We start from the raw sequence: 19,700 nt of genomic DNA on the forward strand, positions 1-19,700 counted from the left end.
ATATGCACAAACCATTGCAAATTTTAGAATTTATAGTATCTGAGGGATGAACAATTTTAAGCAATTGTAGCTCTGAAATATAATGTTGACTATTATTATACAAATTAAAGCTTGGTTATTCAACATTTTAAAACACCATCTACAGCACACATTTAATTATCTGTGCTGAAGCAGGAGGAAACTCAAAAGAATAAGCATGTGATCCAATTCACATATACTTTTCTCCCATAGAAGGGCTATTTTTAAACACAGTAATTGGGATGCATGTAAGAATTTATAGACGGTAAATAAGCATGCATAAAAACAATCTTTAACTTATCTTTAGGATGATGATTATCAATTTTATTTAAAATGATGGTATGTAATAGGCCAAATATCAATATTCTGCAATAACCAAATTAATTGCTGTTTGGAACAAGGAACAGATACTTTGTCACTTTTTTAAGACACAATTTTTTGTTTTAGTTTTTTTTAATATATGAATTTATCTTACAATTCTTTATTAGGACCACAGCAGCCTTAATCGGATGTTAAAACTTTACTTTGAGGCAAAGAAAGATGATTTTACATTAATGTTTTCTCTTGCCAAAGAATTGCTGTGGGCACATTTAATAACCATAACTAAAATAAGCAGCTAATATTTAATTACCATTGACTATAATTGATAATTATAAAAGCTTCCTTTATCTTCTGCAAAGCCTTTTGTTCTTTACCAGTTAATTTGTGTCTCTCAAGATAACATCCGACAAAAGTTTAAGGCACTTTAAGAACTTAAGTTGAGGCCTTAGCCAATTACCATCTTCTGGAAGCTTTTGAAAATAAAATTTTGAAGCAAATCAAATTTTTGTTCTAGATTTTCTGTACCACAATTTTATAGTATAACTAAAACACTAAATATTAAAAAGATATTGCCTCTGAATCATTTCTGGAGCAACAGCTTCTCCCCAGAACTGTAAAGCTCATTGTGTGAGAGCAAATATTTGAAGTAAACTTCCCCTGAGAGGCATTAGCTAATGAAAAGCTTTGCACTTAGGAAACAATATTCAGTGAAAGGTTCAAACTCCTAGCTTCTTGTATTAAAGCAGAGACAATAAAAATTTTTCTTACATAATGTAAAGCTCTATTAACCATACCTAGAGGCAAAATTTTCCAGTGATTACCAGTTCACTAGAAGCAGTGAATACCAGTTCACTAGAAGTGGATTTTCCACTTGATGAATTTGAAGTGTCCATCTTCACACTTGATATATTTTGGTTGAAATTCTATTTTATTGGATAATAGGATGGCAACTCCTGCTTGTTTCCTGAGACCATTTCTTGGGAAAGCTTTTTTCATCCTTTTACTCTGAGATAGTGCCTGTCATTGTTATTGAGATGTGTTTCTTCTATACAACAAAATACTGGCTCTTGTTTTCATATCCAATCTTTTAGCTTATGTTTCTTTATAGGTTAGTTGAGTCCATTAATATTCAGACATATTAAAGAGAGATGACTGTTGGTTCCTGATATGTTTGTTTTTATGGATGGCTTTCTGTGCTTGTGGTTCTCTCCTTTTGGTGTGGTTGTCAAATGCTTAATATCTTCTCCTTTCTTTGGTGCAGGTGCCTTCCTTGTGTTGACGTTTTCCTTCTAGGGTCCTCCATGGGGCTGGGCTGGTATATAGTATGATTTTGTCCTAGAATATTTTGATTTCTTCATATATCTTGATTGAGTGTTTTTTCTCCTCTAGTAGACTGAACTGGCATTTGTGTTCTCTTAGATTTTGCATGACCTCTGACCAGGCTCTTCTGGCTTTCATAGTCTCTACTGAGAAGTCTTGTGTAATTCTGATAGGTCTACCTTTGAATGTTCCTTGGCCCTTTTCCCTTGAATCTTTTAATATTTTTTTTTCTGTGCTTTTTGTGTTGTGATTATTATATTAAAGGAGGATTTTCTTTTCCGGTCCCATTATTTGGTGTCCTATAGGGTTCCTGTACCTTTATGGCCAACTCTTTCTTTAGGTTTGGGAAGTTTTCTTCTATGATTTTGTTGAAAACGTTTTCAGGTCCAATAAGCTGGGAATCTTTGATTCTCTTCTATTCTGATTATTCCTCCGTTTGTTTGTTTGTTTTTCATTGTGTCCTGAATTTCTTGGATGCTTTGGGTTAGGAGTTTTTTATGTTTTGAATTTTCTTTGACTGTGCTGTCAATGTCTTCTATGGTATCTTCTACTCCTGAGATTCTCTCTTCTTCTTTTTTATTTTTTAATTCATTTTTTATTAGATATTTTCTTCATTTACATTTCAAATGCTATCACAAAAGTCCCCTTCAACCTCCCCCCATCCTGCTCCCCAACACACACACTACTGCTTCCTGGCCCTGTCATTCCCCTGTACTGGGGTATATGATCTTCATAAGACCAAGTGCCTCTCCTCCTATTGATGGCTGACTAGGCCTTCCTCTGATACTTATGCAACTAGAAACACAGTTCTGAGGGGCATTGGTTAGTTTAAATTGTTGATCCTCCTATATGGTTTCAGATCCCTTTAGTTACTTGGTTACTTTCTCTAGCTCCTTCTTGGGGGCCCTGAGTCCATACAATAGATGAATGTGAGCATCCATTTCTGTATTTGCCAGGCACTGGCATAGCCTCTTAAGAGATAGCTATATTAGGGTCCTGTCAGCTAGAGATTCTCTCATCTATCTCTTGTATCCTTTTTGATGATACTTACATCTGTAACTCCTGAACTCTTTCTTAGGTTTTCCATTACCAGGTTTGCCTCCATTTGTGTTTTCTTTATTATTTCTAATTCCACTTTTAGGTCCTGGATGACTTTATTCAATTCCTACTCCTGTTTATCTGTGAGTTTTTCTGTGTGTACGTTTCTTTCAGTGAGTTATTGTATCCTTCTTAAAGACTCTATTATTTTCACGAGACATGATTTTGTGTCACCTTTCTGATTTTTCAGGTCTGTTGTGTTCAGGGCTTGCTGTTGTGAGGGAACTGTGTTCTGATGATGCCCACGTATACTGGCTTCTGTTGGTGATTGTCTTGCATTTGCCTTTTGCCATCTGGATATCCCTGGTGTTTGTTGGTCTGGTGACTGTCTGGAGTGTGCCTCTTTTGTCCCTGGGATACTTCAGGTCTCCTGCACTCTTGGCTATAGCAGACTACCTTGTGTTGGCCTCCAACTTGGGAGCTCTTCACAGGGGTAGAGAAGCTGCTGATCTCTTGCACTGGATTCAGTAGAACTCCTGGGAGGCCTTAAGACTATTGGGTCTTCAATGGACCATTTAAGATGTTGTACAACTTCTCTGAGTGTAGCCAATCCTCAACTACTCTGAGTGCAGTAGATCCTCAACTGGTCTGTGTGCATCAGGTTGTCTAGGATGGATCAGAAAATGGTGTCTTCACTGGAGTAGACCAGCCAAGAATCTGCCCCAGCAAAAAGGACTAGGCACCTAATTAATTTCTTTATTTCTTCCATGACCAATTTCTCACTAGGTAGAGAGTTGTTAAGTTTCCATGGGCATATAAGTTTTCTGTTTCTTGGTTGTTATGGAAGTCTAGCCTCAGTCCAAGGTGATCTGATAAAATATATGGGATTCTTTCAATCTTGTATTGTTTGAGGTTTGTTCTGTTACAGATTATATGGTCATTTTGGAGAAGGCACAATGAGGTCCTGAGAAATAATCTGAATATATCTATTCAATCCATTTGTTTCATAACCTCTCTTAGTTTCACTGTGTCTCTATTTAGTTTCTGTTTCAATGACCTATACATTAGTTAGAGTGGGATGGCACAATCTACCAATATTATTGTGTAGCCCTCCCCCTCTGCTCTCCAAGCCTGAAGCATGCCGAACCAGACCTTAATCTTACTGCACCTAAGGAGATTACCTAGGGTGGAGCCTTCTTCCCTAGATCACTCTATTGTTCAGCCACTGCCTCTGTTCTCCATCAAGACACTACTACCTGGTGAGAGGCTGCTGAGCTATTCCAGAGACTACACCCTGTCCTCCACATTTCACCTGAAGCTGGTTCCAGGCTGGAAGAATGGATTGGCGGAATGGGCATCACCCACCCACCCACCTCACCCCGCCCTGCCCCTGTTTATAGGCACATTTGCTATTAAACATTTGAGCTTTGATTAGTAACCTTGACTTAGCTACCTTTTTTTCTTGACCTCCTAGTTCCCCTATCTTTTCAGCCCTGGCTTGCCAACCAGGTGAAACCAGGTCCATGTGAGCGGCGGGTCAACTTCCAACAGTCTGATGTCTGAACAGGGACCTGAGGAATGACAGAAAAACGCTGGAGGAACGCTGCTTGGTATGGAGCTCCACGGGAAGAAAAAGAAAAGGATCGTATTGGGCACCGAAACAACAGGTACACATGCTAGCCATGTTTTGTGTGAAATAAACACAAGCACACTGCACTTAGCCTCCCAGACGAAATTTGGATGGTTCGGGAAGATTAAAGAATTCCTAACACAGGAGCGCTGGACAGCCACCATAACTCCCAGGCAGGACTATAGAGCATAAATAAATTTTATGCCTCAGTCAAGCTTTTTTTTAATATTAATAACAGGTGGCAAATTGTAAACCCCTACCCCAGCCTGAAGCAGGCTGATCCAGACCTTGACCTTGCTGCCACTAAGGAGATTACCTAGGGTGCAGCCTTCCTCCCTACATCACGCTATTGTTCAACCACTGCTGCTGTTCTTCAAGACACTGCTACCTCCTGAGAGGCCTCTGAGCTATTCTGGAGACTACACCCTATCAAGCATGTAGCTGGATCTCTCATGTCCCTTCTCACACCTGATCCTGAAACCCCCCCCCCAATCCACTCTATACAAAGTTACAAAGTTCCTTCACTCCATCTGCCTCCATGAATATTTTGTTCCCCCATCTAAGTGAGATTCAAATATCCTCGCGTGGCCTTCCTTCTTGTTTTTCTACTTTAGAAGACACAATTTAAAAAAAAAATAACCTAGAAGAAAATACAAAATGGGAATACATGGACTGATTCCTTCTGGATTCCATCCGTGCCAAAAACGCCTCCTGTGTCACAGCCCATGAAGTTGATCCTATGCAACATCATTCCATACCCAAATATGTCTGGGAGAGGGCTGAATGCCCAGGAGTGCCAAAATACCTGTGAACATTCATAAGATCACCAATTCTGCTTAAATTCCTGGCCCAAGAGGGACCCACCCAGAATCATCAGGTCACAGAAACCAAGTAACAGCCAGGTACAGTATCCATCCAGGTTCTGTCTGCACCCAGAGCTGACCCTGTACCACAGCACTTCAAAAACAAATTCTTCCCAGAGAAAACTGGTCTTCCAGGAATACTGACACACAGGCATGCAGAAGGGAAAAGCCACAGTCAGAGACAGTAATACCAGCTGGCAACAGAGATAACCATATAGTGAGAGCAAAAGAAAGAACATATGCAACAGAAAATAAGGCTATTTGGCATCATCAGAACCCAGTACTCCCACCACAGCAAGCCCAAGGTATCCCAACATACTGGAAAAGCAAGACCCTGATTGAAAAATCACATCTCATGATGATGATAGAGGACTTTAAGAAGGACATAAAAAACTCCACTAAAGAAATACAGGAGGGCACAGGTAAATAGGTAGAAGCACTTAAATAGGAAACACAAAAACTCCTTAAAGAATCATAGGAAAAAACAATCAAACAGGTGAAGTAACTTGCAAAAACCATCCATTATCTAAAATAGGAAAGAGAAACAATACAGAAATCACAAAGGAGACATCTCTGGAGAAAGAAAAACTTGGCAAGAGATCAGGAGTGAAAGATGCAAGCATCACCAATAGAATATAGATAAAAGAGAGAATCCCAAGTGCAGAAAATGTGATAGAAAACATTGACTCAACAGTCAAAGAAAATACAGAATGCAAAAAACCTCCTAAACCCAAACATTCAGGAAATCCAGAACACATTGAAAAGAACAAACCTAAGGGTAATAGGTATAGAAGTGAGCAATGATTCCCAACTTAAAGGGCCAGTAAATATCTTCAACAAGATTATAGAAGAAAACTTCCCTAACCTAAAGAAATAGATGCCCAAGAACATATAGGAGACCTACAAAACCCCAAAGAGATTAGACCAGAAAATAAATTTCTCCTGACATATGACAGTCAAAACACCAAATGCAGAAAGCAAACAAACAATATTAAATGTCATATGAGGAAAAGGTAAAGTAACATATAAAGGCAGACCTATCAGAATTGAAACAGACATCTCAACAGAGACTATAAAAGCTAGAATATCCAGGGCACATGTTATAGTGACCCTAAGAGAACACAAATGACAGCACAGCTACTATACCCAGTAAAATTCCCAATTACAATAAATGGAGAAACTAAGATATCCCATGATGAATCCAAATTTACACAATATCTTTCCACAAAACAGGCCTACAAAAGATAAGACCCAGCACTTTACTGCATACAAGAAATGTACCTTAGTATCAAAGACAGACACTACCTCAGAGAAAAGGCTGGAAAATCAATTTCGAAGCAAATTGTCCAAAGGAACAAATTGAAGCAGCCACTCTAATATTCTATTCTATTCTAATATTGAAGAAAATCAAATTTCAACCAAAAGTTACCAAAAACGGTAAGAAAGGACACTTCATACTGGTTAAAGGAAAAATCTACCAAGATGAACTCTCAATTCTGAAAATCTATGCTCCAAATACTAGGGTATCCACATTAATTTTTAAAAATATATTAAAGCTCAAAGCACATATTGCACATCACAAAACAATAGTCAGAGACTTCAATCCCGAACCATCATCAATGGACACTAAACAGAGACACATTGAAACTAACAGAAGTAGTGCACAAAATGGATTTGACATATCCAAATCTATAGAACATTTCATTCTAAAACAAATTGATATACCTTCTTCTTGGCACCCTATGGTAACTTCTAAAAAATTAACCATTGAATTGGTCACAAAACCGGCCTCATCAGATACAAGAATATTAAAACAATCCTATGTACCCTAATAAATCACCATGGACTAAGGCTGGTCTTCAATACAAACAAAGACAACAGAAAGCCCACCTACACATGGAAGCTGAACAATACCCTGCTCATCGATAATTGGACAAGGAAAAATAAAGAAAGAAATTAAATATTTTTTAGAATTCTATGAAAATAAAGACACAGCATACCCAAACTTTTGGAAAAAAAGAAAACAGTGCTAAGAGGAAAAGACATAACTCTGAGTGACTCCAAATTTCACTTCAGAGAGATTATACTAGGAGCTTAACAGCACATCTGAAACCTCTAGAACAAAAAGAAACAAATACACCCAAGAGGAGTAGAAAACAGGAAATAATTATCCTCAGGGTTGAAATCAACGAAATAGAAACAAAAGAAAATATGAAGAATCAACAACACCAAGATCTGGTTTTTTGAGGATGTCAGCAAGATAGATAATCCATTGGCCAGACTCACCAGAGAACACAGAAATACAATCCAAATGAACAAAATCAGAAATGAAAAAGGAGATATGACAACAGTGTCTTAGTCAGGGTTTCTATTCCTGCAAAAACATCATGACCAAGAAGCAAGTTGGGGAGGAAAGGGTTTATTTGGCTTACACTTCCATGCTGCTGTTCATCACCAAAGGAAGTCAGGACTGGAACTCAAACAGGTCAGAAAGCAGGAGCTGATGCAGAAGCCATGGAGGGATATTCTTTACTGGCTTGCCTCCTCTGGCTTGCTCAGCCTGCTCTCTTATAGAACCCAAGACTATCAGCCCAGAGTTGGCACCACCCACAAGGGACATTTCCCCCTTGATCACTAATTCAGAAAATGCCTTACAGTTGGATCTCATGGAGGCATTTCCTCAACTGAAGCTCCTTTCTCTGTGATAACTCTAGCTGTGTCAAGCTGACACAAAACTAGCCAGTACAATTGACCCCTTGTCAACTTGACACACAAACACATCACTAGTAAGCCTCAACCCTTACATTCTTATTCATCCCAAGATCTATATAACTTTAAAAGTCCCACAGTCTTTACATATTCCTAAAATTTCAAACTCTTTAAAATATCCATCTCTTGAAATCCAAAGTCGTTTTACAATTAAAAGTCTCTTAACTGTGGGCTCCACTAAAACAGTTTCTTCCTTCAATAGGGAAAATATCAGGGCACAGTCACAGTCAAAGCAAAAATCAATCTCCAACCGTCCAATGTCTGGGACCCAACTCACGATCTTCTGGGCTCCTCCAAGGGCTTGGGTCACTTCTCCAGCCATGCCCTTTGTAGCACATGCATTGTCCTCTGGGCTCCAGATGCCTGTACTCCACTGCTGCTGCTGCTCTTGGTGGTCATCTCATGGTACTTACATCTCCAAAACACTGCATGACCCCTTCAGTCCTGGGCCTTCAATTGCAACTGAGGCTGCACCTTCACCAATGGCCTTCCATGGCCTCTCACAGTGCTGAACCTCAGCTGCTCTGTGTGACCACTTCATGCCTTCAAATCCAGTACCACCTGGGTGACCCTTACATATTATCAAGTCCTGCTGCAGCAGGAGTACAACCTTGGCTATCTCTGGAACACAGCCTCTTTGTGCTTTCAGAAAACACTTTCCAGATGATGTCACCTCAATGATGCTGGTCTCTTCTTAATCACCACTAATTTCTTAGCTCCAGCTAACCAGCATCAATAGTCCCAGTAATGCAAAGTTTTTGCTTTAGTAGTTCTAGTATCTTGTTAATCACAGCTGATTCTTCAGCCCCAGCTAACCAGAACTACAAAATCTTCACAATCAAAACAGCAATGGCCCTGAAAAGAGTCTTTAATTTTCCCTCTGAAATTTCACAAACCAGACCTCCATCTTCTGCACTGTTCTCAACATTAACTTCCAAGCTCCTACACAACATCTGACAGAGCTCTTAACAACGAATGGATCTTCAAGTCCAAAGTTCCAAAGTCGTTCCACAGTCCTCCCCAAAACATGGTCAGATTGTCACAGGAATACCCCACTCTGCTGGTACCAATTTGTCTTAGTCAGGGTTTCTATTCCTGCAAAAACCTCATGACCAAGAAGCAAGCTGTGATAACTCCAGCTGTGTCAAGTTGACACAAATCTAGCCAGTACAAACAGAAACTGAGGAAATTCAAAAAATTATCAGATTCTACTACAAAGGCCTATATTCCAAATAACTGGAAAATCTGGATGAAAAGGACAAGTTTCTGATAGATACCAAATGCCAAAGTTAAATCAGGATCAGATAAGCCATCTAAACAGTCCCATAACCCCCAAAGTAAATGAAGCTGTCATTAAAAGTCTCCCAACCAAAGAAAGCCCAGAAACAGATGGGAATAATGCAAAAATCAATGATGCCTTCAAAGAAGACCTAATACCATTACTCTTCAAACTATTCCACAAAATAGAAAAAGAAGGAAAACTACCCAATTTGCTCTTTGAAGGCAGAGTTACACTGATACAAAAATAACACAAACACCAACAAAGAAAGAGAACTTTATACCAATTTCCCTTATGAATATCGATGCAAAAATACTCAACAAATTTGTCGAACACTGAATCCAAGAACACATCAAAACGATCATGATAATTCACCATGATCAAGTAGGCTTCATCTCAAGAATTGAGGGATGGTTCATCATACAGAAATCCACCAATATAAAACACGACATAAACAAACTGAAGGAAAAATCCACATGATAATTTCGTTAGGTACTGTAAGACATTTGAAAATATTCAGCACCCCACCATGTTAAAGACTTGGAAAAATGAGGAGTTCAAGGCCCATATCTAAATGTAATAAAGGGAATATACTGTAAACCAGTAGCAAACACCAAACTATATGGAGAGCAACTGGAAGCAGTCCAACTAAAATGAGGGATTAGTCAAGGCTGTCCACACTCTCAATATCTATTAAATATAGTATTTGAACTTCTATCAAGGGTATTAGATAACAAATGGGATTCAATGGGATATGAAATTAGAAATGAAGAAGTCACTATTTGCAGATGATAATATATTTAAGTGACAACAAAAATTCGACCAGAGAAATCCTTTAGCTTATAAACAACTTCAGCAAAGTGGCCATATATAAATTTAACTCAAGCAAATTAGTAGCCTTCTGATACTCAAAGGATAAAGGGCTGAGAAAGAAATTAAGAAAATTACTCTCTTTAGAAACAATATAAAATATCTTAGTATGAGTCTAACCAAACAAGTGAAAGATCTATAGGACAAGTATTTCAAGTCTCTGAAGAAAGAAACTGAAGAAGACCTCAGAAAATTGAAGGATCTCCCATGATAGTGTATTGTCAGTATTAATATAGAAAAATGGCCATCTTTCTTAAAAGCAATATGCACAATCAAGCAATCCACATCAAAATTCCAACTCAATTCTTCACAGAGTTAGAAAGACCAATTCTCAAATTGATTTGGAATAACAAAAATGCAGAATACTTAAAAATATTCTCAACAATAAAAGGACTTCTGGGGAATCACCATCCCTGACCTTAAGCTGTACTACAAAGCAATAGTGATAAAAAAAAAACTGAATGGTTTTTGCACCATTGCTGACAGGCACTTAGATCAATGGACTAGAATAGAAGACCCAGAAATGAACCCACTCACTTGAAGACACTTGATCTTTGACAAAGGAACTAAAACATACTAGTGGGGGTAAAAAGCTTTTTCAACGAATGATGCTAGTTCAACTAGTAATCAACAAGTAGAAGAATGAAAATTTATTCATTTTTATCCCCATGTATAAAGCTCAATTCCAAGTGGATCAAGGACCTCCATATAAAACCAGAGACACTGAATCGGATAAAAAAGAAACTGAGTGAAAATATCAAATATCTGGGTACAGGAGAAAATTTCCTGAGCATGACGCCAATGCCTAGTGCTCTAAGATCAATAATAGACAAAGGGGACCTCATACAATTGCAAAGATTCAGTAAGTAAAGGACATTGTCAATAGGACAAAACCCCAACCAACAGATTGTTGAAAGATCTTTACCAACCCTACATCCAATAGAGGACTAATATATATATATAAAGAACTCAAAAAGTTAGACTCCAGTGAACCAAATAACCCTATTTTAAAAGGGGGAACTGAGCTAAACAGAGAATTCTCCCCTGTGGAAACACAAATGGCTGAGAAGCTCCTAAAGAAATGTTCAACATCCATAGTCATCAGGGAAATGCAATTCAAAACAACCCTGAGATTCTACCGCACATCAAAATGCCTAAGATCAAAAACTCTGGAGGTAGCAGATGCTGGCTAGGATGTGGAGAAAGTGGAACATTCCTCCATTGCTAGAGGAATTGCCAGCTGGTACAACCACTCTGGAAATCAGTCTGGTGGTTTTACTCAGAAAATTAGGCATACTACTCCTTGAAAACCCAACTATACCACTCCTGCATGTATGCCCAGAAGATGCTCCAACATGTAATAAGGACACATGCTTCACTATGTTCATAGCAGCCATATGTATATATATATATATATATATATATATATATATATATATATATATATATGTATATATAATAGTCAGAACCTGGAAACAACCAGATGTCCCTCAACAGAGGAATAGATAAAGAAAATGGGGAACATTTACATAATGGAATACTAACCAGCCATTAACAACAGTGACTTCATGAAATTCACAGTAAAATAGATGGAACATGAAAATACCATCCTGAATGAGGTAACTGAGTCTCAAAAGAACACACACCATATATACTTACTGGTTAGTGGATATTAAACATCCCATATACATTCACCATACACTACACAATTGTGAATGCTGTGAAGTGTTTGCTGACAGAAGCTTGATATGGTTGTCTCCTGAGAGGTTCTGCCAGAGACTGGTAAATACAGAGGCAAATTCTTGCAGCCAACCACTGGACTGAGCATTGGGTCCGCAATGGTGGAGCTAGAGAAAGGACTGAAGTATCTGATTGGGTTTGCAGACTCATAGAGAGAACTGCAACTGGCCAGACCCTGGCGCTCCCAGTAACTGGACTACAAACCAAAGTGTACACATGAATGGCTCTTCCCACATATGTGATAAATGAAGATCTTGTTGTCATCAGTGGGAGGAAATGCCCTTGGACCTGAGGCTGTTTGGTGCCCCAGTGTAGGTGAATGCCAGGGCTGGAAGTCGTGAGTATGTGGGTGAGGGAACACCCTCAAGGACGCAAGGGGAGGAGGAATTGGATAGGGGGTTCCAAAGGGGAAATCTGGAAGGAAAAACACTTGTAATGAAAAAAAAGAAAATATTTAATAAAAAATTAAAGATGGTAAGGCACATGCACATACCACTCACAGATTGGCTGAGTCAATATTATGAAAATGAGTAAATTATCAAAGGAAATCTACAGATGCAATTTTTAAATTTCATTCCTTAAAAGAAATAATGCACTTTAAATTTACTTTACTTTCATGTGTGTGAGTGTTGGCATAAATGATTGTGTACCTCATACATACTTGGTGCCTATAGAAGCCAGAATAGATCATAGAATTCCATGGAACTATAGTTACAGATTGTTGTAAGTGACACATGGGAGAAAAGAATGGTACCTGGATCCTCTAGAAGAACAATTGCTTTTAACCACTGAGCCATATCGTGCCTCCCTTATTTCAGGGTCTGTTTGTAAAATGAAAAATCTTGTCCAACAAGATATGCTTATGCCTTGAATTCTATGAAATACAGATTCCCAATGGTCTAATCTCTTGGTTTTTTCTCCTATCATAATCAGACCTGGTACTTCAAAGGAGACCAATTTGTTAGAAAGAAACTCAAAATAATGCTCTATTTTCATCTAATTTATTCTGTAGTGTTAATGTCCATAATTTTCTCCAAAATGATATCTGGTGGAATATCAAAATAATGGGTCTGGTCTAATATTTATCCATAAAAAAAGCACTTAGGTATTGAGGACTGTTGTTTCCTAAAATTAGTACTGAAGACATTTTGAAAAGGTAGATGGAAATTTTATACATTAGAAGCTTCCTAAAAATAAATAAAAATTACTTAAATTCTGTTATGATATATGGGGCACACAATGCCCCAACTAGAAATCATACACTACCAAGAAAAATCTCCATTACCAAGAACTGATAACATCTTGTGAGTTGTTGGATAAATAGGTCTAATATGACCCCTTAAACATTACAGGCTATTGTCAATGCTATTTATTGTTTACATCAATAACATGATGGTAAGGTCCTATTTCTGATGACATGAGGTAATTTCTCTCATTAAACATGGAGAAATTGAGCTGGTGTTCAACCAGATGCTTCAGCTTTTTTGGGCAGAATATAAACTAGATTTAAAATGCTGCATTAAAAACAACACACATACCACACTTGGATACCTACAATGAATGTTCTATTTGGAAGACAACAATATAGAGCAAAAAGAATGCACAATGCTTGCTCACTCACCGCTCTACTTGCTGGTTTTCATTATAAAGTATTCTTCATCATAGAGTATTAGTTTTATCCTTGTGAATAGAAGCCCAAATCTTGTGCTAATTAAAGAAAATCAGAGTTTTGTTTAAAATATTTAAATACCTGCATTAAACTACATAATTTGCCTAGAATAGAGGTACTCTGGATAGCAATCAAAAGGATTTAAGTATGAACGGAAACCTTAAGAGCAATAACAACAAAAATAGAACAATTTTTTTTCAAGAAAAATAGACCAATTTACCAATTGCTACAAGGTGTCATTATGTGAAGATACTTTTTTGAAGGCCTAGTCACAGGTGCCTGTGGAATTTGCCACTGGGATTCTACTTCATGCCTGGAGAACCTGACACAACAGAATGACATTTGCAGTGTGGAATATTGGAGTAAGAGACCTGAGGTTGATGGCTTCAATCACTTTCCTGTGTATTAAACGGTTACATTATAATTATTCATACACCTCCTTGGTCCAATAGTAAAAAAAAAAACAAACAAACAAAAAAAAAAAAAACAGAGAACAGCATCTCAAAATTTATCTCATTCCCAGTTCAATTCCAAGGCTTAACCATTTTTTTTGCCATTATTTTCGGGAGGCAAATCCTTGTTTACAATCTGATGGCATTCACAGTGTAATAGTTTCCAAAGATACTGTATGAAGAGGATGCTGAAGGCCATCACTATGAACCATATGGCCACATAAGTACTCTTGCATTTTCCAATTCAGGCACACTTCCAAAGTATTACCAATAGTCCAGTTTTATTTCTGTCCAGGATTCTGTGTGCCAGAGATCAGATATAAGCACACATACATATAAGCATCAAAATTACAGTCAATAGACTCTGAAAATTGAAAATGGCAGGCATAGTGAGGTGGGTGCTGGTCAAGTCAGATCATCATTCTGGACCAGGGCAAAAGAGAATGCCCAGATGCTTCATCTATACTGCTTGTCATTAATAGTTCTAGAAGGTACTGTACACACTATAGGAGAATCTCACATAACAATGAACCCTGTGACCTGCAACAGTGACTTATCTTCAAGAAATATTGGTGCATTAACCATAAGTGTTATGGGAATGACCAACAACTGTTTGATTGAATTTAAATCCAATGTCATGAGATGGAACCCACACCTGACACTGGTAATGAAGCCAAGACCCTTATCCTAAATAGTTTCCACTAAATCAACATAGCAATAAAATGACTCCTAATGAGATATCTCTAAACCCATAGATCAGTGCATTGCTAAAACCTAATCACACAGGTTTTTATTTTTTTTAGTAGATGGTAACTAAAACACAGATTCACAACTGAAAATACCCATACAGTGAAAAATTGAAGCTTCCAAGTCCTAAAGAGGATATCTCCATCAAACCTATCCTGAGGTTCAAGCATCTATGAAGGATATAGAAAGAAATTTAAAAGGCAGAAGTGTGGTGCATCTTCCCCGCCAGATGAGAGTCAGCCTCCAGGGAGAGCTCTGACCTAGGGACACAATTGAGAGCGACATCTTGTATCACAGGTCTCTCACAGATCAGCACCTGCAGGAGAGCCTGCAGTCCACAGAAGCAATGGGGTCCCTTTTGGCCTTCATCTTCATCCAGGAAGTGTAGCTGAGCTCCAGACCTCTGTGTGCATTCCCTGCAAGAGGACAGCTTGTCTGAAGAGAGTGCTCTGACCACTGGGATTTGGGAGAGAGTTGGACTCCCAGGAATGCTGACAGAGGCTAACAGAACCACAGGAGGAATAAGCTCCAACCAGAGACAGCTAGAACATCTAACAACAGAGACTACCAGATGGAGAAAAGCAAAGGTAAGAATCTTACTAACAGAAAACAAGACCACTCACCATCATCAGAACCCAGTAGTCCCAACACTGTGAGTCCTGGATACACCAACACATCCAAAAAGCAAGATTCAGTTTTAAAAATTTATCTCATGATGCTGGTAGAAGATTTTAAAACAGGCATTAATAACTCACTTAAAGAAATACAGGAGAATACTGCTAAACAGGTGGAAGTCCTCAAAGAGGAAGCACAAAAATCCCTTAAAGAATTACAGAAAAAAACATTGCTATACCAGTAGAAGTCCTTAAAGAGAAAGCACAAAGATCCCTTAAAGAATTAAAGGAAAACACAACCAAACAGGTGATGTAATTGAACAAAACCATCCATGATCTAAAATGGAAGTATATACAATAAAGAAAACCCAAAGGGAGACAACTCTGTAATAGAAATCCTGGGAAAGAAATCAGAAACAATGGAAAGAAGCATCTGCAACAGAATGAGATCAAAGAGAGAATGTCAGGTGCAGAAGATTCCACAGAAAATATAGACACAACAACCAAAGAAAATGCAAAATGCAAAAAGATCTTAACTCAAAACATCCAGGAAATCCAGGACACAATGAGAAGACCAAAGCTATGGGTAATAGGTATAGATGAGAATAAAGGTTTTCAATGTACAGGGCTGGTAGTTATCTTCAACAAAATTATAGAAGAAAATTTACTTAACCTAAAGAAGGAGATGCCCATGAACATAAAAGAAGTCTACAGAACTCCAAATAGACTAGACCATAAAACAAATTCCTTCTGAGCACTACGTGGAACAACCACAGAATGTAAACATGCAGGAGCATGTCACCCAGGTACCAGCGCACAGGAAGGTGCCTCAGCGGGGCTGGATGAGGAAGGGCAGGGATCACACCCAGACCAACAGCCTTACATCACAGTGTGAAAAGATTTGACATGATCCCCACCCCAGTGGGTCCGACCATTCCTCCCACCCATTAGGCCCAGCTCCAGTATCCTGGCTGTCCAAGAGAGTGCTGCAAAGAAGCATCCGAAGCTGCAGCATAAAGAAGATGGTGAGCACAGCACTCCACCAGTACCCACCTCTAAGATCTACCCAGCTCAAATGGATGAGACTACCTCAGTGATTTAACAATTCACCCACCTTGTTTGATGAAGCTCTACATCAAGATCTTGCCTCCTTTCGGGCCAACAATCCCCAGGTCACTCTCTTACAATATGTAGATGACCTTTTGGTGGCCACAGAAACACATGAGGAGTGTGAATACGGGCCTCAGAAAATCTTGGCCAAGTTAGGTGAGTTGGGGTACCGGGCTTTGGCTAAGAAGGCACAGTTATGCTGGACTGAGGTGACCTACCTGGGGTATGCCCTGAAGAATGGGCAACGATGGCTCACAGAAGCTAGGAAGTGGACAGTGACACAGATCCCGACCCCAACCACCCCTTGCCAGGTAAGAGAATTCCTGGGAACTGCGGGATTCTGTAGACTCTAGATCCCAGGGTTCGCTACTTTAGCAGCCCCATTATACCCCTTAACAAAAGAAAAAGGAAAGTTCATTTGGGCTAAGGAACATCAATTGGCTTTTGAAACTCACAAAAAGGCACTGCTACAGGCCTCTGCCCTAGCACTGCCTGATTTAAACAAGCCTTTCAACCTATACATCGATGATAGAAATGGAATAGCCAGAGAGGTCCTCACTCAAACCCTAGGACCCTGGAAGCACCCAGTAGCCTATCTGTCAAAGAAGCTGGACCCTGTGGCCAGCGGATGGCCCTCCTGCCTCTGGGCAATAGCAACTATGGCTGTACTGGTGAAAGATGCTGATAAACTAACTATGGGCCAGAATGTGACTGTGGTGTCCCAGCACTCCCTTGAGAGCATGATTCGGCAGCCACCAGACCAATGAATGACTAATGTTGAGATGACCCACTACCAGAGCTTGTTATTGACTGACCATCGAGTGACTTTCGCTCCTCCTGCCACTCTTAATCCTGCCACCCTACTGCCTGAAGCTGACGAGACCCCCGTACATTAGTGTGAGGAGATACTGACAGAGAAAACTGGGACTCAGCCAAACCTAGCCAATCGACCTTGGCCTGGAACGGTAGCCTGGTTCACCAATGGAAGCAGTTTCGTGGTAGAGGCCCGGCTGAAGTTTCTTGAAATCGTGAGGAAAGAAATCTGGGAGCAGTTGATAGAAACCTATGCCATTGACTTACAGGTTCCACATCAGTTTGAAGTGGGAGACTCAATCCTGGTGAGGAGGCACTGAGTGGGGAACCTCGAACCTCAGTGGAAAGGACCCAACCTGGTACTATTGACTACACCACTGCACTTAAAGTAGGAGTCTCCTCTTGGTTTCATGCCTCACAAGTCAAGAGGGCTCCCCCTGAGGCTAATCGTGATGACTGACTGGACTCTGAAAAAGACTATAAATCCTCTTAAGTTGCACTTGTGTCGCAAGAGAGACTTGGAACAGAGACTTCAACCCTCATACTCCAATTCAACAAACTTGGGAAGTGCTTAATGAGGAGGTGGACATTTTATGGTCGACCACCTCTGTACAACCCCCATGGACCTGGTGGCCTGACCTCACACCTGATATCTGTAAGTTAGTATCAGGGTCACTTACCTGGGACCTCCCTGACCATACCAACCTTCATAAAACACCACCTGATAAACAGTGCTTCCCGAGCAGGATAGGGAGCATGTTTGGATGCTCAGGACAGTTCTACGGAGCCAATCTTTGGTCTGCAGAATTTTATATTTGCCCTGGTCAAGGCCAACCACGAAAGCTTCGGCCTCAGTGTAGAGGGGCACTGGACTTTTACTGTGCTGCATGGGGTCCTGAGACCACAGGTGAAGCATATTGGAATCCTACCTCTACCTGGGACCTGATCAAAGTAAAAAGGGGCAGTAGCTATGACCGGCCAAACCAAGGTGAGAGAGATAATTCTAAATACCTTGAGAGTGGGTGTGCCTGGTTCAACAGCCCTAATGGACCTTGTAAAGATAACTATTGCAACCCCATATGTATAAAGTTTACTGACCAGGGGAAATGAGAACGACAGAGCTGGCTTAAGGGAAATAATTGGGGTTTGCGATTGGACGCAGTAGGGAAAGACTCTGGATTAGTTTTCAAAGTCAAATTAACTGTGGAGTGTCCATCCCCAGTGCCCATATGACCTAACAAGGTCCTTCCGGAACAGGGCCTCCCTGCCAAACCCAAACCCCCAGCTCTGATATTTGAGAAACCCCTCAAGGTCGTCACCCCCTAAGATCCCCTGTCCACAATCCCCTCAGATCTCTGGATTGGACAGAGACTGTTCAATCTGATTAGCGGAGCCTTTTATGCCCTTAACACTCGGATCTGGATGGTACTACTGACTGCTGGCTATGCCTATCCTCAGGCCCTTCCTACTATGAAGGGATTGCCTTTAATGGAGATTTTAATAAAAACCAGTAGTCATGCCTCCTGCTCATAGGGAACAGGAAAGAAATTAACCCTGACTGAAGTGTCAGGAAGGAGCCCTGGTCTCTGCATAGGGATACCTCCCCCTTCCCACCAACACTTTATGTGGCCAGACTCATCCTGTGTCCAAGGCAAATACCAACTATGACCTTGTGCCATATCCAGTCAGTTGGTGGTCCTGTAACACAGGGCTCACCCCATGTGTATCAACTAGTGTTTTTGACCCCTCTCGTGATTTCTGTGTTATGGTTCAACTCCTACCTCGCGTGTATTATTATCCTGCTTCCCACCTAGAAGATGAGTATACCACTAAGAGATTGAAAAGAGAACCAGTCTCCCTTACCCTAGCTATGTTGATGGGGGTGGGTCTTATGGTAGGAGTAGGAATGGGCGTAACAGCCTTGATTGAGGGTAGGCAAGGAATCCAATCCTTAAGAGAAGCTATAAATGAAGATTTAAGCATGCTAGAAAAATCTATTGACGCATTAGAAAAATCCTTGACCTCCCTGTCGGAAGTAGTATTACAAAACAGAAGAGGTTTAGATTTATTGTTTTTAAAAGAAGGTGGACTATGTGCAGTCTTAAAAGAAGAATGCTGCTTCTATGCAGACAACATGGGAATAGTCAGATATTCTATGTAGAAACAGAGGGAAAGACTAGAAAGGAGAAAGCAAGGTCAAGAAGCTCAACAGAGATGGTTCAAGTTGTGGTACTCTTAAATCTCCACAGATGACCACTTTACTTTCCGCTTTATCTAGACCAATTCTTACTATATGTTTGGTTTTGATCTTTGGCCCCTGCTTAATAAATAAGGGAATTGCTTTTGTTAAGAGTAGAGTGAATGCAGTGCAGCTTATTGTGCTCCAACACCAATACCAACATATAGTAGAGATAGTAGAAGAATATGATTTTACCTCCCACATGAGG

The 19,700-nt window shown here is 39.8% G+C and overlaps 1 pseudogene; it reads right to left on the minus strand.

Moving 5' to 3' along the window:
• Positions 1 to 14,054: 14,054 nt before the first annotated feature.
• Positions 14,055 to 14,357, minus strand: LOC147003532 (protein kish-A pseudogene; annotated as a pseudogene).
• Between the last annotated feature and the right edge of the window lie 5,343 nt (positions 14,358 to 19,700).

The sequence above is a fragment of the Mus caroli genome, unplaced genomic scaffold (genome assembly GCF_978045245.1).
Source record: "Mus caroli unplaced genomic scaffold, Mus_caroli_1 scaffold_8, whole genome shotgun sequence".
Taxonomy (NCBI): domain Eukaryota; kingdom Metazoa; phylum Chordata; class Mammalia; order Rodentia; family Muridae; genus Mus; species Mus caroli.